Genomic DNA, 21,689 nt, shown 5'->3' with positions numbered 1-21,689 from the left:
CTGCTCCTGGAACTGATACAAGATCTGGGACCCTTCCTGCCTCACCAGCACTGGAGAGCATTCAACAGCATAGAGCCAGGTCGCTGCATTGAACCAGGGCAACGGGACACGTGGCTGACCCAGGGGGCACCCTCCCCATGCCCCCCATCCAGAGCCACATGAAGGGCTGACAGCCAGAGGCTGGAACAGGCATGTGTTCCCCACAGGGGTCCTTGCCCAAATCCAGGACCCTGGGTTGGGACTGAGAGTTCTGGAACGTAGACCTGGAGACAGGGCTCAGGAGAGGCTGGACGATGTGGATGCTGAGCTTAGAGGACAGGCCTTCCTTTCCTCTGAGAGGTGCTTGTTTGTTTGGTTTTGTTTCTTAAGCCAAGGGGATTACCGTGGAGCAAACACTGGAAGGGCCAGAGACCCTTGGGCTGATGACAGCTGGCTTCCCCAGCCTCTTGAGGGATGCCAGGGTACCCACTCAGGCCACTTTTCGTGAGGAGAGGGGGTCCCAAATCTGTCAGTGGCCGCCAGCCAGCCACCACTAAGGAAGCAGCAGGCTGGCGGGTGGAGCTCTTTCCCCAGCCCAGCCCATATGGCCGGAGTTGGACCCCTACTGGACTCACAGCTTCACCCTGCCCCGTCCTGAGACCTTCATGTGAGGGCAAGGGTAGGTCAAACTCAGGGGAGGGCAGAGCTCGTGGTGGAGGAAGGACAGAAGACCCAAACTCTCAAGGTGAGGGAGGGGTTTCTGGAGGACTGTAGGGCCTCTGGGCTGCGGGCCCCCTGTTCCGAGCGACAGCCCTTCTCCTTTGTCCTCTCTGATGAGCACCCCCACGGCCAGACCCTGCCCTCACCCACTCGCCTCACCCTCCACGCAGCCCCTGGGCCCAGGACGCTGACTCACTTTTGCGCCATCTCGTAGTAGATCATCCCGTCAGAGTTGCTAATGTGCTGCCATTCCTGCACGGCCCTGCACAGTCCCTCCTCCAGTGTCATGGTGGGCTTCAGGCGGGCTAGGGATCGAAGCGCTGGGCTGTAAGCACTCGGGGTCAGTCTCTGTGCCCAGCCCAGCCCCCACCTGCCTGACCCCACCCACCAATGTGGACCACACATCACTCAACACAGCATGACTGAGCAACAGGAGGGTGAGAGGCAGGTGTCTGGGAGAGCAGAGACAAGCCTTCCCGGCTACGGCTGTCACCGCCTCACACTCACTCGAGGATGACCATCCACTCCCAGGCTAGAGCTGGGACACTGTGCCTTGGGGAGCTCTTTTCCTCTTCAAGGCTGCCTTTTCATAATAAAAATCACCATCATCAATGAGGCGTGTCATGTGCCAGGCAATCTGCTCACACTTCATAGATTAGCCCAAGGAGTCTTCTGCACGGTCCTCTGAAGGTGAAGTGTGATTGTCCCCTTTTTACAAGGGACCGCAGGTTTAGGATGGAAATGCCTGCCAGGCTCACAACTCTAGTGGGAGAGAGCCCATGCCCTTAGGAGAGCTCTACCATCACCCTGTTCCTAGTGGAATTCTCCACATCAACAAAGTCGAGGCGTGCATGAAGCACTCTCCTGGGCCCCGCGCTCCTCCCCCTTCTCCGAAGTGACCTCCCCCGGCCACGTACACTCAAGTGCTGTATGAAAGGAGACGTCAGCACAGGAGAGTGTGGCATCCACTCCTTGGCTCCTCAACTTACACCACGACCCTCTCTGACTGCAAGTCTTCAGGCCGTATTACCAGGAGAATCATGGAAGAGCAAGCTGGCTAGACTCACAGGGGGGTGGGGTCAGTTGAGATAAGGCACATTTCAGTCATGATGTCATGGACTGGCAGGCTCGCCCGTATGACTGACAGTGTGCCTTCTCCTGGCGTGGACATCGCCCTCACAACTCGCTTCCAGTATCCCTAGAAACCTAACCTGCGAGTCCATCCCCAGTTCCTCTTTATCTAAGAGCTCCGATAAGCTCATGACCCCCTGAGCGTTCACTCACATGAGAAAGCAGGAAAGAGCTTCTGCATCAGGACTCTGGGGAAGGTGTCTCCGGGCCAGTGGCTTGAGGCGCTGCCACCGTCGGAAGTTACTGTACACGCTCTGGTGGTTAGAGCAGTCCTCCTGCGAGGCATAGGGCTGGTTAGTGTCCAGGCTGCCCTCCCTGGAAGTGCCATGTGGCCATGGCCCAGAGTTCACTGGGCGAATGTTAGGGGCCATCTGGGCAGCTGGTGGTGGAGCTTGAGGAGGAAAGCCTGGGGTCCAGCCTCCCTTGCCAGCCTGAGTAACTCCAACAGCTGGAGCAGTCACAATGGTCTCCATCGCAGGGGTTGCTAAGAATATGGGTGCAGGACATGCAGCACTCCCGCTGAGGGCCCCTGGAGCGCTCCAGTTGAGGGGGCCCTGAGGAACGATAAAGGTCTGAGTCTGGGGGGCCTGCACTGGCCTCCCTTGTGACCTGACTTGTACAGTGAAGTTGCAAGCCCCAGGGGCACTGGGGCCACAGCCACCATTAGCCACCAAAGGCATCCTGGGGAAAGCTGGCAGCCGCAGGCTGCTGCCAGGAGGGAATGTGGGGGTGATGAGAGGTGGCAGGTGCTGCTCCCAGGGTGGCCAGTGCTGGGCGCCAGGAATGGGTGGAGGAAAGGACACTGCCATGAAAGTAGACAAGGAGGCACCGGGGTTCATGGTGACATCCGTTCCCAGCACTGCAGATGCTGTTGAGGCAAAGGAAAGGAGTGAATGGAGGAGGAGAATGGGCAAGTGGGACTGAGGCTTTCTGCGGCATCAGAGTGTAAATCTCCACAGATGAGAGACTCTTGGACAAGGGAAACTGCAGCGTGCAAATGTCTTCAAGTGATTTTCATGCCCTGACCTCCAGTTGAGAATTATTCCACTGGTGACCCCACGCCCATCCACCAAGCTCCCTGACCCCTGCCTGCCGAGAAGAAATTGCCTCAGCAAGCACTCACTTGGAGAGCCTCCCTAAGGCACACCCTGGCACCTAAGCCTCACAGGCTGTCTCCCAAGACCTGGAGCTGTGTGGACATCCGCTCTGTGAGAAATGCCCCTCAGCCGGCGTACTAGCAGGTGGGGCCTTCTGCAAGGTAAGTTCTAGGCCCCCAAAGGCCCTTTGTGGACAGGCACTGTGTAAAATATTAGGGCCCCACCTCCTCCTCAGTCCTCCTTTTCCTGATGCTCAGTATAAATCCCCTCTTTCTTTCCTAGCCTCACAAAACAAAACAAAATGCTGGAAAATATCTCTAATGGAATCCTGATACAAACCCATGACACTGGCCCAGAAAGCACCTGCATCTCCGAACAACCCACAGCAGATACGTAACATGGGCCAGGTCCTGCCACCCCTTCCCCAGTGCCCAGAGTCACTGTCATCAGTCAGGAGTTCTGTTCTTAGGGGCTTGAGGTGGTCTGAGAAGTAGGCGCGTGTCCCTTAGATTCTGTCATTTCACAGCCAGTGATGGCTGCAGAGGATTAAACAAGGGCCAGGGAATTGTCATGTTACATTGGTCGTGGGAGTATAGACTGCCTGTGGTCCTTCCCCTTCCAGCTCCCAATAACGGAGAGACAATCTGAGATGCAGGCATAAGCCAGATGCCATGGCGATCAAGTTGTCTGAAACACATCCCTGTTCAGGAGAACAAGGTACACACCACGGTGCACCTAACTCACCAGAACAGATGTTATAGGACGTTTAATAGCAACACAGAAGATCATCTTCCTGATCCTGGGCTACACTCCTTCCCCCTTTAAAAGAGGAAGCAGGCTTCATAGACATTCCACCCAAAACAACCCCACTCCACATCTGTTCCCTGTCCATGAAGGAGTGACCTGAAATAGGAACAAACTCTTCCTCTCAAGGCAGCCTGAGGGTCCACCATGAGATACTGGACAAGATGAAGTAGGTCTGAAGTACTGCCATTCCACAAAAGGAAGAACAATTCAGAGCAACTCAGGAACCTGAGCCCTCTCTTGGCTGAAGTTACTCGTAATGGTTGCCCATCCCCTGTTGAATCCAAGGCAACAGTTACCTGAACTGACAAGTGAGCTCTGGGCTGGGAGGAGTGGACGAGGTGTGGGCTGCGGCAGTTAGAGTAACCCCCTGCCTAGCTCTCGGAGAGGACACTTCACTGTAGGTGTGGCCACACACAGCCCCATTGAATAGTTTTCTCACCAAGACCATCTCTCCCCACGGCCCCCTGAGATACAGTATGCTCCTGTTCAAACCCCTTTGAAAGATACGGTGAGGCAAGCTTCAGGTGCCTGAGGAACACAATACAGCTCTAGGCTTTCCTCATGACCCTCCCTGTGTCACCACCAGGACGTCACACACATCCTTACACACACGTTTCAAAGTGGCTTGTCTCCCTTCTAGAAAGAATCAGACTGTCTGCTGCCATCCTTTCTCCATAGCCAGGGCAATTCCTCTGGATCCACCTCCAACGACCCCTCCTCCCCAGGGCAGTCTCATGTTTCTTCAGGCTCCCCAGTCTCCCCAGGTGAAATGTCCTTGTGCGTCCAGTGCTCTCTTCTCCCTCTACTTCAGTCCAACTGTGTGCCCACAGTTAAGTGTAACGTGTGAACCTGAAGGATGTGAGGATGGCAGGGTCTCTGAGAACACACCCCCAGCCTATAGGCTTACCTCCTATTGAAGCCATCCTGCAGGCTTGGGCACGGACTACTGCTGCCTGGTAGCCTCAATGAGAAAAGTCAAGACCAGGAGCCAGAGAGCGACCTGCTTCAGCAAACGCTCGGGATCCAAGTCAACGAGGGACACGTTTGAAAGTAAACCGGAAAATGCGGGCTGAACCGTTCTGCGGTGGGGGAGGGGCAGAGGGCACGTGGGTCGGGGTGGGGTGGCGTGCGCTGGGGGGACATTCCACGAGGGCTCTGGCAGGTAGGCAAGAACCGGAAGTTCCTTCCACCTCCCACAGTGGCAGCACAATTGGCGTGTGCCTCTTTAGGCAGTTTATAAACTGTTGTTTTGATTCACGGCACCGAGGTTGAGCATGACAGTCCCTTCCTTTCACGTCTTTATCCATCAACCTAGGTTTTTTTTTTTTTTTTTTTTTTTTTTTTTTTGCTGTACGCGGGCCTCTCACTGTTGTGGCCTCTCCCGTTGCGGAGCACAGGCTCCGGGCGCGCAGGCTCAGCGGCCATGGCTCACGGTCCCAGCTGCTCCGCGGCATGGGGGATCTTCCCAGACCGGGGCACGAACCCGTGTCCCCTGCATCGGCAGGCGGACTCTCAACCACTGCGCCACCAGGGAAGCCCTGGAGCTTTTATAATGAAGGAAAACTTGTATGATTTGCAACCAATAACTTCATACTAGAGGAATGGTGAGGCAAAATATTGTACCCAGGCACTCGAGAAAGGCAGGCTTCCTTGTTGCTTCCTCCCTTTGTTCAGTCATTCAACCAATTATTTACAAGATTCTCACTCATAATTCTGATACAGTATTTGAAGGACTCTTCTCAAGGCCACTGATACAAAAATTGCACTGTGCAAAAATTAGCCAGTCCCAATACTGCAATCACTTTTGTAATACTTCAAAATCCTACACCCCACAAACAGAGATAATCAAATTAGCCCAAATGTAACTTGGGAAGACCAGTCACAGAAGGGAGTATCTAAAAGTCCTTTGGATCATGATCTCTGACTATTCCTGCACAGAAGGTGGGGGCGGGCATTGACTACTGAGAAAAAACATCTCTGGACATGCATCACAAGCCTCAGAAGACAGTTCATCTTCCACTCAATCACGAAACATTAAAGAAACGAAGAGATACCATGTTTGTGTCTTGTGGAGTTTTCAAGTCTGCACTTGGAGGCGCTTAGTGCTGTTACATGTGAGGGGTCTTCAGAGGCATCCTGTTGAGTGAGAAATGCTCTAATCTTGCATTTGACCAGAAAGCGGATTTGATGATTGAAGTTTCTTTGGGAAGTATTACAAAGTCAGGTCAGTAAGTTGATCCCGCTACTATTTTTGTTGTTGTTGTTTTATTGTCAACTGAAATTCTGCAAGATATTATAAAAAAGGAGGGAGGGAAAATAAAATTGTTCCCATACTACCTGTTGAAATTGGCCCAGATTGTCAACTCTTTCTCAAAACTATTTTTAAAAAAACCCCAAAACCGTACAAAGGAAACACCTGTGAACACGGAGAAAAAATATTCTAGTAGAGTAAATGCGTTGGAAAAACTCTAGGAACGGAGTCAGGAGACAGTATCTTAAGAGTGTTTCCCAGGTCTGAAATTCTTTGCTAGCATTGTTCTTTAACGGAAACTTCAGGTGTGCTAGGAAAAAGGACCTACTGTTTTTTGAAAGGCATTAACAAGAACCAAGGAACGGCAGTCCAAAGGGCATGAAAGTACTTGCCCCAATTTGAGGCTACTGTGCTTACAGCGGAGCTCTCCAGAACTCTTTGTAGCTAAGTGCATGGGTTTCACGAGTGCAATATAAAACGAGTGCACATTTCCCAAGAGCTGGTTTTAAGAAGAGACCGTCACGAAGGTTCCCAGCGAGGAGCGTCGCCAGAGAAGTTCCGCAGCTTGCCCGACCCTCCATTTCTGTCCTCTCCTGCAGAGACCTCCTAGGCCCGCGCACCCCGCGCCTGCACGCCCGCGCACGCCTGTGCACGCCCACTGGGGCGGGTCTCTCGGGCACGGCGGACCGCCGTCCTCCAACAGCTCCCGGCGTCTGCTGGGGCAGTTTGCTCCGGAAGACAGGAGCGCATGCGGGAGCGCGGAGGGTGGGGCCCCAATGGCTGTCCGGCGGGGGAGGGGCCTGTCATGGCGGCCTGTAGAGTCAATTCTAGGAATCCTGAGGTAAGGGGTACGGGGACTTTTCACCCCTCAGGTGTCACCGCTCTGCACTGTTGTTCACCCTGTGGGTTATTTGTGCCCTTGTCCATGTAAGGAGACTCCCCACAATGTGGATTCACACCCCCATAGAGCTCGATTCCCTTGAGATGTTTACCCCAGGATTATCGGCACCACTGGGGAGCCAGCTGCATGAAGGGTTCAGTGATTGCGGGGCCTACAGTGGGGGCTAAATAGTGTGTGCGAGCTATTAAACAGGTGCCGTTCTAGTCTGCGCGTTGTGAAGAGTACAAAAGCTAGAGGGAAGTTCTTGCGAGTTGAAAACCCTCATCTGGTTCCGAAGGTGTAGCTCAGGTGATTGGAAAATGAGTGAAGATGGAAGGAACACACTCATCGTTTCACTAGTGTCTTCCTTCTTATCATAAAAACATCAGTCAACACTTAGGTTCAAACTGCATTCTTTTGTCGGTGATGCGAGCAACTTTGCTGAATGTGGTAATAAACATGTATTTGTAGTCTGGTGTCAAATCATGATTGATTTGCAAGCATAGATGGGGTCTGTACATACTTAATTGGTTGGTGGGAATCTGATAGGTAGTCAAATGTGTGGGTTGGTTTTGTCCGTGGATATTTGTGTTTGAAGGGAGGTCATGCCTGTGTTTTTGTGAGAGTGTGTAAGAGTGAGCGTTGTATTTGGAGGGTGTTGAGATGTGACGCAGGCATACTCAAGGAGTTGGTGGTTAGGTGTTTGTAATTTGGTGTTTGGGGAATATGTTTACATGTGTTTTTTTCACCCCTGAATTTGGGGACTTGTGTGTGTGTAATGGTGGATTTGGAAGGATTATCTGCATATGCGTAAGGGCCATGTCAGGAAAAGTAGTGGTGTATATTACTTTGGGTGTCCAGTCTGTTAATTTTGTATATTTGGGGAATGTAGGCTGATCATTTGTGTATTCAGGGCATGTTGTATGGTTATGGGGTGTTTGTGGGTGTGCATTTTCAGGAGCTGTGTATGTATATTTGGATGTGTAGAGGGCAAGTCTGTGACTATTTTATGGGGCTGGTGGATGTTGAATGTGTAGGTATGTTGTGTTTGTATGATCCTGTATTCTGCAAGATGGCAGAGTTCATTCTGTGTGAGAGGTTGGGAATAGGGGGTTATGTATACGCCAGTAGTGTGGTACTGTATGTGTATTTGGAACAAAGGGCGTATAGGGTGACATTATTGTCTATTTGTAGTGTACTGGGTAATCGTGGTTCTATTTGGGACTTGTGGAGAGTTGTGTGTTAAATGAGTTTGTGTGTGTATTCAAGGGGCATGGCCACTTGGAGGAATATTTGCTGAGGCTGTGCATTTGTAATTTTCAGTAGGAGCCTCTTAGGCTTATGTATTTTGGGAAGTGAGTATATGTGTATCTGATAGAGAGGTGGGGTTCTATGTTTCTACAGGGAAGATGGACAATTGCATTTGTATGTATTAGAAATATGTGATACGGGTATTTGTTAGTACTTGCATATGTGTGAGCTGGCTCCTGATAGCTAGGGATAATTTGATATATGGAAGTTGTTTCATAAATGGTTTGCTGGAGATATTTCCATGTATCTTACTTGTGTATTCTAATCCGTGTGCGTGTCCATCATCAGGTGCATGCATTATCAGAGTTTGTTCATAAGGTATGGAGTTGTTAGGAGTATTCAAAGTGTATTTCTTTGGAGAACGCTAGGGTGTTTATACATGTGTTTGGTAGGAGTAAGAGGTGGTCTGTCTATATATTCAGGGTGAGGGTAGAAACATATATATATACACACACACACATATACAGTTTGTATGTTGGAGTAGTGGTGGGGAGCTTGTATTCTGGAGAGGTAGCATAATGTATAGTGTTTGGGAGGGGATCCATATGTTCAGGGGTTAGGAATATTTGCATGTGTGTGTCCATAGGTGTGTGAGAATTGTGTATGTATCTTAGTAAGACTGCAGAGGTTGTCGGTGTTTTTCTGTTTTGAGTGTGTCTGAGCATTTGGGGTGTATACTCATGAGTAGTTTGTGGATGTGTGTATTTTTGATTTGTGAGTGTAGCAGGAGGCTTCGAGTCCTCTATGTGTCTATTTCAAAATGTAATGCCTGAAGAATTTAGTGGTGTTGCTTGTATGTGTGTTCTCAGTATTAGTGAGGTGGACTTATATGGACAGTTGACCCTTGAACAACATGGGTTTGAACCACACGGGTCCACTTATAGTGGATTTCTTTTTCAGTAACTACTACAGGACTACTACAGGATCCATGGATGCAGAGCCACTGCATGGAGGGTTGGCGCCCTAACCCCCAAGCTGTTCAAGGGTCAGCTGTATTTGATAAGTATAGATTATTTGTGTCTGTGTGTGTGTTTGAGTTCCTGGGGCTTCTGGGGTATGTATTCTGTGGGACGTGAGAGTTTAGTTTGTGTGTTTGGAAACCAGTAGGCTGTGTGGGTTCTGTGTGTGTGCAGGAGTCCTGCAGTCTATGTATTTTAGGGCTGTGGGATTGCATATGGGTCTTTTTTTGGGTTGCACATGAGACAGTTGTGTACTTGGTGACCCTGTGTGCTTAGGTACTCAGCGTGTACATCTGGATGGCATATTGGTTGCACATGTTTGTTTTCAGGCCCATGTTGTGTGTGTATATATAGTTGTGAGAGTGGAATGTGAATATTCAGGGTGAGTAAGGTTTCATCTGTAAAAATTTAGGTAGTAAGAGGTGGTCTGTTTGTGTATTTATTCAGGGTGAGGGTGTGTGTTCAGGAGATATATATACATATATATATCTATGTACAAACACAAATGTGTATGTGGTGTCCTTTTGGTTATATATCTGTGGTGGGAGTTGAGAGTTCTCCTTGGGGTGTAAGTGGATTCTGTGCACATATTCACAGGAAAAGTTATGGGATGTGCTGGAACTGGTTCATACTGTCTTGGGAGAGTCAATGGTGCATATCTCTTCCCAGCTGTGTGTTTAGTGATGTCAGGTGGGTAGCTTGAAATTGGTCCTGCTGGGAATATTTATACCATGTAGATACCGTAAGTGAAGTCTTTCCCGCCTTTCTCGGAGAGCTTTTTATCAAGCACTTAGCAGCGTACCACTGATGTGCGTGTTTGGATTGTGTATGTATGAAGCAAGAATATTTGGGCATCGGTGGGTACGTATGGGACCCTCATGTGAATTGTGAGTGGGGCATCTGGGGCTATGGGCCCTTGTATATGTGCATTGACCCTGGTAATTGTGAATCATTGCATTGCTCCTATCAGGTTGGTCTGTTCTTTAGGGCCAGAGAATCCCCACAAATGTTGTTGATTCCCAGTAGAAATCATGCAGATGGATACAGGGGTGTCTGTACCTTAGGCAGGTGGACACTCCTTCAGCATTTGTGTGGTCCTAGCATCTGGGTCCCTAGAAGGGGGCGCCTGGCGGACAGATGGCCATGCAGAGCAGAACCTTCACAGGTGTGTTGTTGGCATGACAGGCAGCAAGCAGAAAGTCATGGGGCTCCCTGGATAGGAGGTCAGATGACCAAGGGCTCTCCCAGGAAAACCCCCTGAGAATCAGTTGGACAGCTACAGGCGTTCCTGGCTCTTCTGTGGCACAGCGGACGTGCAAGGACACCCTCCACATGGGGTCCAGAGCCATGTGTCCCTGAGCTCAACTGCCCCAGGGTGGTGGGAACTGTTGCATATCAGGCTGGTCAACTGTATCACTAGGTCTCAACCAACCTGTCTCATGGAAACCTAAGTCCTCACGGATAGGCAGGACCTCTAGGGATCACTGAGCTGACAAGGACAGAGGTAGGGAGGCTTTGTCACTGAGGGAGAGTTGGGGACTGAGACCTGGAGAGCCTGGGGAGTCCCACTCTGAGGAGATGTGGCTCTGATGTTCCCAAACCCTTTAGACATGTTCTCTGTTCTTTTCTGAAGGCTCAAGATGCTTCTAGCAGTGGGAAGCTTATCTCAGTTTCATGTTTCTCTGATAGCATGAACTGATGGTTTTATTCACTCTTCCACATCGAGCTGCAAACCCATCAGAGGGAACCATGTGATCGTTGTAGCCACCAGCTGACCCCACAGCCACCTTGTGCCTGCCTTGGACCCACCCAAGCATTTCTGAGCCTCCTTTATGGTGAGTCTTGTGGCCTTTTCTCCCTCATTGTGACTCCTCCTGCCAATAAAACATGCTGTGAATGTTAACAAAAGGAAACCTGCACTAGAATTGGAGTCTGGAAGGCCCGTAGAGGGAGCTCTCATGCCGTGCCACTCATCATCAATTACCCCAACAGGAAGAGGTCATTTACTGACCCCAAAGAGGAAGTGCAACCACTTTACTACCCCAGCTGGAGGAGGGAAGACTTCCTTCCTGGCCAGCAACAAGAAATAGAAAATAGAAATAGCTAATAGAAAATTCCGCAGTTTAGCCAATGAGACGCCGTTGTCACCTGAAGTTTTACTTTCCTCCAGTGAACTTTCATTTTTTCCCTTGATGATGACTTTCTTTCCTTGTCCCACCCTCCTTACTATACAAGTCTTCTGGGACTTCCCTGGTGGTCCAGCAGCCAAGACTCCGCGCTTCCAATGCACGGGGCATGGGTTCGATCCCTGGTCGGGGAACTAAGATTTCCACATGCCATGTGGCATGGCCAAAAAAAAAGAAAGCCTTCCATGTTGTGTAACCCGTTGGAGTATCTCCCTTTCTATCAGATGAGATGCTGCCTGATTCATGAATCGTTTAATAAGGCCAATTTATTCAAAATTCAAAGTAAATCTTCCAATTTACTCCGTTAAATTTTGTTTTTTAATACATTGGGGGCATGCAGAGGTGGCCACTAACAGTTTAGTATGTATCTTTCCAGAAATGTTCTGTATAAAAATATGTATGTGCACTTTTCTAAAATCCACTCTTATGATTGCTACTGCTAACAAGATGATTTTATGATTAAATGCTTATCTTTTTAAAAAGAAAAAGGTAAATATATTGGTGGCAGTGATGGGATCTGAAGCAAATTTCTGATAACATTTGGGACAAGGAGGAACAGGTGTGGTGCCCACAACTCCTTTGAGTTCACTGTCTTTCTTGCCATTCCTGAAGGTTGTTGGTAAGCTCCTCTTGGTTTGAGCTCCATTCTCTTTGCGTTTGTGCTCCCAATCTAACTGGCTTTCCTTTACAGGGCAGGTCAGTTTGGCTGGTAGAGGATTCTCCTTGAGGCCAAACCCCTAGCCTTTCAGATGGAAATTCCCAGGACACAGTAACATCTCTTGGTTATTGCCAGTATATTTTTTGAGTGGTAAACCATAGCCCCTAATTTTGTTCCCTGGATTCCACACTGGGCACTGCTGACAGTGTAGTCTGCACTTGCCCATCTGTTTGGAATCAGCCCCCAGTTTCCATGGTTGAAGCTGTTGGTGGTGGCTATAGTTCTCCATTTTGTTTGGAATCAGTTTGCAGTCCCCCTTTCTTGGGATTTGCCGTTTGGATCTTTTTCCTCAGTCCAAGGATCCCTGGGAATCGGTGGTGGTGCATACCAGGCCTTCTTTTGTCCAGGACATAGTAACATCTCTTTGTTACTGCTGATATATTAAGGCGCATGTTTTTTGTGTGTTCTTTTGGGTTGACAAAGGCTAGCTAAGGAAATGAGATCCTTTATCGCCCAAGAGTTGAGAATGCCAGCTTCTGGCACACCTGCTTATTTTATATTTAAGAACTATGGTCCTGGAGGTTGTAGATATTTAGAAAGATGGAAAAATTATACTAATATTGATCTAGAATTACAGTGGTCATTGTGGGGCATGTTCCAGTTAGACAAGATTGTACATTTAAGGAAACCACTAGAGAGCAAGGGTTCACAGATTGCACAGGGAGAATGAGATGCCTGCTTTACTTGGTATGTAAAAGTTTACAGACGGTTTCAAGATTCCAAAATAGCTTCGTTTAGAGACTTAGAACAAAAAGCTAATGAAACATTAAAGAGACAAAAGGTACCTGAGACAAAAGACCGTAGGACGGATGTGACTGCAGACGCAACTCCTACTGTCCCCCCCTTTCCGTTGTCACCCGAGGACTCTTGTTTCACTCATTTCCTGTCTGAAATACTTCTCTATTCCAAAAAGAATATTTAACAATTGCCATTTAAAGTAAAACTACCTGAGGTTGCAGGTGAGCCCCCTCAGGTGTCCTTTACCCCTTGGTCAAAGACTGAACTGAGAGCTGTAGTCAAAGAATTCTCTAAACCTTGGAGGAACCTCCAACATTTTTTAAAGAACTTAGAGTCACTGTCAGGGCGTATGTCCCCAAACTGCTAGATCTTTATCCACTTGTACACTTGTTGGTAGGACTGGGGGAAGCCCCAGAATGGATGTGGGAAGCAAAATGACATAATCCCTAGGATGGTATTCAAGATCCTCAACCTAAAAAGGCTTGCAGAATAACAACTAACCTTTTATAAGCTATTCCTAAAATCTTCCCTGCTCACACTTCGTCTGTTATTAATTGGCCTAATGATTGCTCTATTATTCACGCATACAAACAAAAGAGGGGTGAATCTGTGGAAGACTTTAGAGCCAGTTTGGAAGCTCTCTTTTTACAGCAGTTGGTGTTCCAAGGAATAAAAAGGCCACTCAGCCTGCTTTAACTGCCCTCTTTGTAAGTGGATTATCTTCTGAGATGACTGGATTGATAAAAGGGCAGAAAAGAGGGTGGGAGGCTATAGGCCTGACTGAACTCGTGACTATAGCTGAGCATTTTGAAAGGACCTTGGAGCAAGACCACAAACAGAAATCCACCAAGCTCATAGCCTTACAGTTGCAACAGCTCTAAGGCAAGGGACACAAAATGACACCTGGGCCTCCCCCATTACAACCTCCTAGGGGTCCATGATCAATTTGATGACCCAAAGTTGATGTTTCATTTGTAATCAGTGAGGACACTGGAAAAAGAGGTGTCCTCAAAGGTCCTATGCAAACTCTTCACAAATGCTCTGATATCTGTCTCAAAGGGAGGGCCCCCCATGACCCTCTCCCCTAGTTGGCAGAACTCCAGAGGTTCTCTGGTAAACTATTAGCAGCAATGACCTTAAACAGCCCAGAGGAAAATATAATGAAAAACGGCCAAATTTTAGTTGATACTGGAGCTATGCTTTCTACTTGAAACCCCACTCTCATATTTTACTTTGAAATCTACATTAAACTCTAACCCTAACTGTAAACATAATTACCTAACCCTTTAACACCCTACCCCTAGCCCTAACCAGAGCTGTGCTTTCTACTCTAAATCCCACCCTCAAAGAACAACAGGTGCCTCTGAGTAAAGAGGATGTTTCCATAGTGGGAGTACCTAATACAGTTCAGAGAGAATTTTTATCTCAACCAAGATTCCTTTCTGCTATGCAGTATAGCCCCAGTTAATCTATTCAGTAGAGATCTCTTTTCTAACTTCAAAGGGCCAGTACATTTTGCCTCCAGTGGAGATCTCACCTTAAAATTTCCTGATCAACGTGAACCTGATCAGTTATGTTCCTTACAATCTGTCCTGGACCTAAAAGCGGAAGTTCAACAAAAGTTCCCTAATTGGATGGAGATGCCTGCAAATTTGGGGGCTACTTCTGACAGTGTTAACATGAGAAGAATAAAAAAATGCAAACCTATAAAGATTCAGATAGATGTAGCTAAACCTCTCCCTAGGTTTCCTCAACAGCTATTAAAGCCTGCGGTCATACAAGGTCCCATAGCTATTGTAGAAGACCTAATTGCCCAGGAGGTAATCATTCGTGTACTCGTCCCTGCAGCATGCCAATCTTGCCTGGTTGGAAACCTGGCAGGATGGCGATTTGTCCAGGACTTGGGAGCTGTTAATAAAAATAGTTTTTCCCTGTTTTCCTGTTGTTCCAAACCTAGCCACCCTTGTGTCACAAGCTTGAACTGACTTGAAATGGTTTACAGTTGGAGACCTTTGTTCACCTTTCTTCAGCATCCCGGAGACCCAACAGCCAATATCTACATGGCTTTACTTGGAACAATCAACAATATACCTGCACTTTTATGCCTCAAGGGTTCACTGGGACTCCTTTTTTCCTCCCAAGTACTTCACCAAGATTTAAGTACCCTCTAGTTCCCTGAGAAATCAGCCTTTTTACCATATGGAGATAACCTCCTGCTGTACTCAGCTACTGTAAAGGTTCCATAAGGCATTCATAAAAGATTCCATTTATTTGCTGCAACAGTTAGCTGAGAAAGAACAAAGGAAAAATTACAATTATCCGTAGACGCTGTTCATTACCTAGGACGTAATCTAAGCACTGAAGAAGGAATTCAGCTATCTCCAGAGAGAATTAGGCTGATACAGGAACTTCCTAGACTCACAACTAAGTGCTAGCATTGTGGATTTCTAGGTTTAGCTGGTTATTGCAAGCTCTAGGTTCCAAATTTTTCTGTTACCTCTTCCACTCTATGAACTTATTAAAGATTTAGTTCCTGAATCCTTTGCTTGGGAAGATAAACATAAGCAGGTTTTTATAAGGCTAAAACAAGCACTGCAAGAACTGCCTGCCTTAGGGTTACCCAAATGATCAGGTTCAGGTTGATCCGGAAACTTTTTTTTTTTTTTTTTTGCGGTACGCGGGCCTCTCACTGTTGTGGCCTCTCCCGTTGCGGAGCACAGGCTCCGGACACGCAAGCTCAGCGGCCATGGCTCACGGGCCCAGCCGCTCTGCGGCATGTGGGATCTTCCCGGACCGGGGCACGAACCCGTGTCCCCTGCATCAGCAGGTGAACTGTCAACCACTGCGCCACCAGGGAAGCCCGATCCGGATACTTTAAGGTGAGATCTCCACTGGAGGCAAAGTATATTAGCCCTTTTAAGTTCGAAAAGAGATCTCTACTTAATAGATTAACTTTAGGTTATTCAAAACCTTTTCCTTTATTTGTGCATGAAAGGCATAATCAGGCCGCGCAGAACTGTGTGAGCATGGTAGTAAACACAGGCCTATTGCCTGTTATAGCATACAACTTGATTCAGTTGCTTTTGCCTGTCTCAGGTGTCTTAAGGTTATAGCCACAACTGCAAATTTAGTGGAAGCCTTGGCAGATTTGACTCTAGAAAATGAAGTTTATTTGCAAACTCCACACCTTGTCCACAGTCTTCTTAACGCTGAATTGACAACATTTCTCCGCAAGTATCACTGGATTAACTTCCTGTGAAATCCTGCTTTCACCACCTAATCTTTAAACGTCACACCGTTCTCAATCCTGCTACACTACTACCTCTGCCTCACAAAGGTGAGGGCCGTGACTGCCAGGTATCAGTGTCCCATGGGAATTCCCTGGGAGTCCATTGGTGAGGACTCCGAGCTTCCACTGCAGGGAGCGCGGGTTGGATCTCTGGTCGAGGAACTACGATCCCACGAGCCACTTGGCGCGGCCCAAAACAAAAACAAAACAAACAGAAAACAGTGTCCCACTTTGTGACACCGTGTCCTGAGTAAAGATGTTACCAAGTCCACGGTTGCTCTGCTTGCCGCACGACAGGCCATAAATCGGAGATGAGGTGTTGAGGCAAGGAATATGACTTTATTCAGAAAGCCAGCAGACCGAGAAGATGGCAGAGTAAAGTCTCAAAATAACCATCTTATCGGGGTTTGGGTGCCAGTTTCTTTTATAATACAGAGATGGGGAGGAGATGAGGAGGTAAAGTAAGAAGGCCATAAGTTGTGCGAATAGCCCCTGGAATGGCCAGCCTCGGGGAGGAGATGTGTTAATTTCTTCTTAATTGTAGCCATCCACAGGTGGAAGGAGTCCATATGTTTCCCTGAACAAAGGCACTTTGGTTTAACATTCAGACAGAGGGACAGGGTTCCCCGAGGCAGGCCATTATGTACAGGTACAGACAGTATCCTTGTAGTGAACAAAAGCAGCAGAAGGCAAAGGTTAAAGTAAAAGGAACAGATCCCATGTGGAGTCCGATTTGGCTCTTCCCTGTTACAATTCCCTACTGTCAATGTCCATTCCACAGTCTTGTGGATAAAAGGGGGTGACGGCCCTTCTAATTGCTTCATCAGATGGATCTTTCCGGGAGTGTCCACCATTGGTGCCAGTGTTCCAAACGTTGGGTTTTTGTTTTTTTTGTTCCTCTCTGGAAAGTGTGTCCTTTACACCTGTAGCCTTAAAAAAATATTCTCAGCCTAAAAGTTGAGAGTTACGATCTCTTTGATGGGAATTTTGAGGGCTTCAAGCCTGGGAGGCAGCATCTCAAGTTAAGGAATTCAGCACTTTTCTATGGACGGGAAGATGCCAGAGTCTGGGCTCACCGAAATCATTCATTTGATATGTGCCTCAGCTCTCCGGGGCCTGTATCCTATATTCTCATATCCTGAGTTTCGTCAGGGCTCACCGGCTCACGTTGGGGGGCTGCAGTCGCTAATGACTGATGTGTCAGGAAATATTCCATTTCTCAGATCCTCTCCTCTTGGTCAGGATTTTGACCCATATTTGGGAGACGTTTCAGGATCAAATTTTGTCCCACGGCGCTGGGAGGCTCATCCCAGGTCAGGGGAGAATTCTTGATATGCCACTCCAGGTGCTAGTTTTTGGATTAGGCCCTATTGCTAATTAAAGATCTTCTGGATCCTCTATCTAATTAAGACCCAGGAGACATTTTCCCTTGTTGCTTCCTCCTGTACCTAGAATCACACTATTACAATTATTTCATGTTATAAATGTGGTCTATTTCCTCAAGATGTTTAGCCATTGAAGTATTGTTGGAGGCCTGGTTCCATACTGGGTACTGTAAGAGACACCAGTCTTATAAAGTAGACAGGATATAAGTAATGCAGCTAGTAACGTTAACAAAGACACAGTACAGCAGGGAGACACAAAGAGCAAACAATCTGGAAACAAAGAACAATGATCAGTATAACTACTTGTAATCCAATTGCAATAGCGAGCGACCAGAGGTACCATAACTGATTTAGTGAGCCATCCGCTGTTTCAGTGTACCAGCGGTGCGTACTTAGACGTGCATGGCTTAATCTTTGAGACAAGCATATGCTACTGGCAGGATCACCCAGGTAGAGAGAAAAAGATAAATGTTTCAATTCTGCTTACAAGGGTATAATTTAACAAATGACTGTAAATCATAATGAGTTTAAGGGGAGCGTTTTGCTTACACCTGGAAAACACAGATTGAAAACAGTCATTTTTCAGATAGAAACCATAAAAATTATAACCATAATTATAACCAAAATTATAACCATAATTATAACCCTTTTACCCAGGCATGTGCAACTAATCGTTTTTGTTAACAGCTTTATGAAGCCATCAGGTTTCCCATTAGAATTCTTCAAGTTCTTACCCAGTTCACCTTTGTGGTTTGAAAATCAGAAACTTGTATTTATGCAAAGGTCCTTTCTATAAACCTTCTTGAAGAGGAAGCATTTTTGCAAAGGCATCAGAGTGAAACCATGACTGTCTACAATGGTGAAAGACTTAAGAAGGCACGTGTAAATCTGATTACAGTGCAATTGAGAAAGTAACGTGGTTACTGCGGTGACATGCAACACTTTCAGATAATAAAGAGAATTCTGACTGGTAACATTTTACCAGGACATACCAAATTTTAGGAACTCCATATAATCTGTAGAATACCTGTGTCATTTGGCATACAATAGAACCTAAGAAGATTTATTGCTTATTTGACAACATTTCCCGTGTCATTCAACCTAATTAGTTAATATCTCTCTTTGGGGTGTTTCAGGGGCCCTTTGAAGCACCCCAAAGTTAGCTAGAGGTCAAAGGAACTTCATTATAATTTGATTTGGGAAGTTTTGTCAAAAAAATAAGAAAAGGGTTTAAAACAGTCAGATAGGATCCCATGTCACTGTGAAACAATAGTTATTCACTTAGCCAAAGTAACAATAAAAGATTTCAAAGGCAAGTACAGAACAGATCTCTTAAAAGGTAGAAAAACTTAAAATCTGGTATCAAAGGCAGTCCGAAATCTTAAGAAACCTTGTCTTCTTAACAGAGAGAAAAGCGAAATTCAAGTTGTGCACCAGCTTACTTTTAAAATGTATTTACTCAATTAAACTTATTTTAAACTTAGTCCTGACCACGTACAGAACTCTTTTTTTCAGGGTCCACTTTCCATAAACCTTCTGTCACTTACTTTAGCACAATTCTGACTTTCAAGTGTTCAAATATCTGGAGAGATTAATTTTAGATAGACCTTCCTAAAAGATAAGTATTTTAAAAAGTTCACCTAAAGCTCTTACCTCATTTGCATTTTCTTTCCTTAAAAGTTTCTTCACATCAAGTTATTTCCTTGCTGACAAATTTGCAACAGATATAACAAGATTTTATTTAGCTTATATTAAACGTAGGCACAATAAAAGTATTATACTTAATGTTGATGACTCTAACAGCATGTCTCTATTAATTAGATCAACAAACGAACGTTAATAGCAGGTCTTAATTAATACTGACTATTTCCCAGTTCACATGAACCTGAAGCTCATGTAGCTCAGTTTCTCTTGTATTTAGAATAGTTTGGTGTGTAAGTGCTTACTTTTCTTTAAGCCAATTAAATAGAGCTCATCCACAAATCAACCTCAGCAATGTTATCCAAAGACAAAGACACATACAAGGACACAAACATACAGAGACGTCATGGTTGTCATTTCAGAATTTCAGCACTGAGTCAGGTACAGCCATGTGAAGCCCATCAGTTTACAAAAAGAGGTTGGATTCAAATTAGGTTTCTGGCAGATGGAACAAATCCAACTCACTTGTCTAGATGGCTGAATTTTTACAGAAAAGACACTTAGGTTTTTGATTTATCCTTGATAAGTCAGTTTCTAAATTACTTTACCCTCTTTCAAAAAGGTGCATTTTAGAAAGATGGCAGAGATGAGAGTTCCTGAGAAGACCAGAAAGGACATTTGCATCTCAAAGATACAGGCAAGTTTTTCCTAGGATGACTTTGTTTCCCCTTTGTTTAATATTTACAAGCCTCTTAAGATAAACAGGGAGGGTTTGGGGAGTGGTATCTATTGGAGAGTCAATCAACTCGTTCCCCACTGTCAAAGTTCCCTGTGGGGAAATTAGAATCGGACGCCTCAAGGCCAAGGGAGTCCCCTGGCCTCTTATAGGATGTCCGCACAAGGGAACTTGCCCTGCTGTGGATGTGGCTCCCAGTCCAAATTGGGTGGCTTGTGGAGTCTTAGATGGTGATACTAAATCAGGCTCCTGTCCTCTGGGGGTTAACACAGAAACTTCTATTTGATCCCCGTGGGTAGGGGAAACAGGAGGTGGTGAATATGATGGCGGCATGGGGAGAGGGTGGGCAGGTGGAACAACTGCCGGTGCAGCTTGCTGTTTTGCAAAACACTTCTAACTGCGAGATCCTATAAAAATTGAGTGAGCCATTTAGGGGCTACCGCCCTTCTGATCCTATATTTTGGGTCCACACCCTATTATAATAGTATACATGTCTTTCTTAGTCATAGGCTCAGGGCTATGTTACACCCATTTATCTACTATAGGCCCCAAAGGGCTCTCCTTCAGGGTTGATGGAGTATTTCCCATTTTGTACACCCAAACGCAAAAGACGCAAACAAATTCTGGCATCAGTGCACACAAAACCAAGACCAAAACCAAGGAACCAGTTCCCAAATCGGTTCTGAGGGGGTGTAGTGGTGTAGAGAGCAGCCGTCTGGTGCAGAAGCCCACAGGCAGCTAGGAGGAGCTGTGTTAGTCCAAAGGGTCCGGGACACATAGTCCATTCTCAGCCCAGAAGGAGCAGCCAGGGGGAACCAGTGGGAGGGCTTGACTAATTGAGCTTTGTGCCTGCTATAAAGCTTATTGTTTAGCTCTTGGCCAGTAAACTATGGAGGGTTTGTACGTGGCTGCATAAATGGGTCTAAGAATGATGGACAAGTGTGGTATTCGTTGCCTCCAAAGTGTGGAGAGACCTAAGTAAGATGTGTTGGGCTTGCTATAGTGTGTTGGGGGGCTGAATAGTTAACAGCTGAGGTTTAGCTGCAAAAGGAATTTCCTGGCTTTTAGAGGATCAGTTAATGCCCAGAAATTTAATAGTTGTGGACAGCCCTTGAATTTTATGTGGGGCAATAAATAGCCCACCTGTATGTTATAGATGGGTCACCAACCATGTTAGGGCCTTGTGCACCAGTCTCCTGAGGGGCTGTGGCTTAGAACCTCAGTTTAGTGCCAGACGGTGCAAGGGGACCCCAGGTCTTGCCAGCAAAGACTGTGGGCAATAGCTGGGCTGTTAAGATAGCCAGTAGGCAGACAGGTTAAAACATACTGGGTGCCTTCTGAAGTAAAAGTAGACTGCAGCTGGGACTCCTTAATAACTGGTACTGAATAGAACATAACAGCTAGATTGTCACAGCAAAGTAATTCCCTAGAGCCCTTTGGATATCCTTAATGAACTGGACAATGTTGGAAATGGGAGCCTTAATAGTGGGGATCAGCATTTGTATTTCAATAGTTGATTATAAGTCACCACTCATTAATAGCAGGCTTTAATAGCAGCCAAATGGGGAAATTGAAAAGGAGAAATGGTGTGTTTAATGACTTCTTCTTTTCATAAAATCTGAATTATGGGCTGCAATCCCACAGCCCCCTGTCATACATGTTATTGGGAGATATTTACTGTCTTAGGTGGCAGTCTTATGGGCTCCCAGTTTCAGCTTCCACCAGGAAGGCCAGGAATTTGGGTTTGTTCCAAATGGCGTTGCAGTACATCAAGGCATCCATAGCTGTAACGGGAAAGGGTAGGGCCAAAGGGGCTACCACCCCTAAAAGATTTTTAATAAAGATTGTTTCAATAGTGACA

General features: G+C 46.6%; 1 protein-coding gene and 1 long non-coding RNA gene across 2 annotated transcripts in view; both read left to right on the top strand.

Moving 5' to 3' along the window:
* The window catches only part of LOC308620761 (uncharacterized protein), a gene marked incomplete at its 3' end in the record, with an annotated part of 448,069 nt that overhangs the window by 60,686 nt on the left and 365,694 nt on the right, over positions 1-21,689 (top strand). The gene's annotated exons all lie outside the window — the stretch shown is intronic.
* LOC308619744 lies at positions 2,609-19,789 on the top strand. The gene is made up of 4 exons (XR_014016224.1): positions 2,609-3,088; positions 4,546-4,784; positions 16,013-16,114; positions 19,715-19,789. It is a non-coding gene; the product is annotated as an uncharacterized lncRNA (long non-coding RNA).

The sequence above is a fragment of the Mesoplodon bidens genome (genome assembly GCF_964165515.1).
Source record: "Mesoplodon bidens genome assembly, chromosome: 7".
Taxonomy (NCBI): domain Eukaryota; kingdom Metazoa; phylum Chordata; class Mammalia; order Artiodactyla; family Ziphiidae; genus Mesoplodon; species Mesoplodon bidens.
Note: the sequence above shows the minus strand (reverse complement) of the source record. Positions and strands in the feature narration are given on the sequence as shown.